Genomic DNA, 2,717 nt, shown 5'->3' on the forward strand with positions numbered 1-2,717 from the left:
ATTATTTCATCTTTCTTTACTGATGAATAGAACTCCATTGTGTAAATATACCACATTTTTATTAACCACTTGTCAGCTGAGGGACACTTAGGTTCCTTCCATCTCTTACCTATTGTGAAAAGAGCAGCAATAAATGTAGTTGTACAAGTGTCTCTATAATAGGATGAGTCCTTTGGGTATATTCCAAGGAGTGGTATAACCGGGTCATATGGTGGATTCATTTTTAGTTTTTTAAGAGCTCTCCACACTGTTTTCCATAGAGGCTGCATGAGTAAACCCTTTCTGCAGATGGTATTTTCTGGGTTCTGCTCTGAGGGCTGCTCCTTTGTTGCAACTTTGAGCAGTTATTTTTGTCTGACTATGACTGATGAGTTGCCTTGTACTCTGCCGCTAGTGTGCCCCATTTTCCTTTAGGCTTGACTGGAAGCTGGACTGGAGCGAGGCAGGCATGTATGTCTGTGATCGTCCCAGCTTCTCAGCACCCCTCTTTGTCGGATGTCCTGGCCATGGTCTCCCCATTGTACTTTACAGGGGAAATACATTTCTTCTCAAGAATATTTCTTTCATATCATCCACCCTTTGCTGTTTTAATTCAAGACCTATCTCCTTTGCCTATAAACATTTGTGGGAAAGGCCACCATGAATAATTCTTTTCCTGTAGTAACCACTCAGAGTCTTTCAAGGTTATTCAGGTACAGTAATCAGGTGAGAATAAAACACAACTCCTCGGAATATTTTTGAGTGTCTTTGCAGCAATAAACAATTCCGGATAAAGGAAGGTTAGTGCTGAGAGAGGCATAAGCAGCCCGTGTTCTGTATTCTGTGAGGTCGACAGCTTTCTTTCCTTGGGAGAACAGTAGCCACTCAATGCATTTATGACATCTTCAAGGTTATTCAGGTACAGTAATCAAGTGAGAATAAAACACAACTCCTCGGAATATTTTTGAGTGTCTTTGCAGCAACAAACAATTCCGGATAAAGGAAGGTTAGTGCTGAGAGAGGCATAAGCAGCCTGTGTTCTGTATTCTGTGAGGTTGACAGCTTTCTTTCCTTGGGAGAACAGTAGCCACTCAATGCATTTATGACATAACTTACACATGCTTAGTAACGGCATAAAGGCTGTGCTATTTACATCAATCTTAGGGATTTGACAGATTGATGCTCTTACCTGTGCCTTGATATTTGAATCTCATGTCCAAGGTCATCCACAAAGCTTTTCCTTCTCTTTGAACAACCCACACTTCCGAGGTTACATAAACACTCTCTACTTTCCCGTTAGTGAGTGCTTCCTCTTGGTTTGGTGGAGGCAACCTACAGTTGCTAAGAAACCCTTCCTTTCCCCCCACTCTATCTCTTATGAAAGTAATATGTAAACGTCTTGTTTTGAATAAGTTGAAATCATAGATTTATGGAAAATACGAATGTTTCTGTCCCCCTTTCTCGGGGGTGAGCATTCTCATTTTTTCGTCATTCGTGTTAAAGCTCACCTCACTGGTATGTATACCTATGATTTTTAATGTGTGCATATTGTACTGTGTGTGTGATTGTTTCATTTTTCTTCAGTTAAAAGTATTACAGCAACAGGCCCGAGAGCCCAGAAGTCAAGAGCAAGTGAATTTAACTCCCAGCACCCACACAGGGTGGCTCACAACTGCTTGTAATACCAGCTCCAGGGGGACCTGACACCATCTTCTGGCCTCCACAGAAACTTGTATCCATGTGTACATACAGACAGATCCACACATGTCAATATAATAAAAAATAAGTGTTTTTTCTAATATATATTTTATTCAATTTTTGTGCATTTCATATGATACGTCTTAATCATACTTAGACCTCCTACCCTGTGTACAATGACCCAATAACTCCAACCCACCAGGTTTCATGCTCTCTGTCATATCTCTTAAGGCCTACTGAGTCAAGTTTGGGTACCAAGATGTCCCACAGTGTGAGTTCATCCACTGGAGCCTGTTCAACCTGTCTAGCGCCACTCTTAAAGAAGCCCAGCTCTGCCTCGGCAGGCAGTGATCAGCTACCCATAGTTCCTTGGCTACGGTTGGGGCCTTCTGCCCATTTCCCCAGTTCTATGCTGAGTCTTTGTCTGATTGAGTTTTCATGGGTCTTGTGCATGCTGACACCATTGCCGTAAGTTCCTACGGGCAGGTTCCCAAAAGCCTGGAAGGCTGTGTTTCCTTGTGGTCATTCACCACCCTTGACTTCGAATCTTTCCTCCCCCTCTTCTGCAGTGGTTCCTGAGTCCTGGGCTGGTGAAGTTTAACACAGAAGTCCTGCCCAGGGACACACTGCAGTCTCTTATTCTCTACACCTTGATCAGTCGTGGCCCTCTGTGTGCATCGCCCTTTGTTGCATGGGGAAGGATTGCTCGTGAGAGTTGAGAGATATATTAGTATTCTTTCTACCCCCTGTTCCACTATGTTCCATGAGTCTTAGGTGTAGAGGTTCCACTGTAAATGGGTCACTCAGGGCTGGGCATACTCCGTGTGTAACCCATTGTGGAACTCCGTAATAGTCTCCACCTGTTGAAGAAAGAAGTTTCTTTGATAAGTGGTGAATGGTATTCTTGTATGTAAATATAAGGATCCATATTTAGTAGTAAGAAACTACGTTTGTCTAGGGATGTGACAGATGTAGGTTTTTCTCTAGGATCTATGATCTCTCCAGCCATGTGTATTTGGCTGTGTTTACAGTGCCACACA

Source organism: Nannospalax galili, unplaced genomic scaffold, assembly GCF_000622305.1.
Source record: "Nannospalax galili isolate Female #2095 unplaced genomic scaffold, S.galili_v1.0 scaffold179, whole genome shotgun sequence".
Taxonomy (NCBI): Eukaryota; Metazoa; Chordata; class Mammalia; order Rodentia; family Spalacidae; genus Nannospalax; species Nannospalax galili.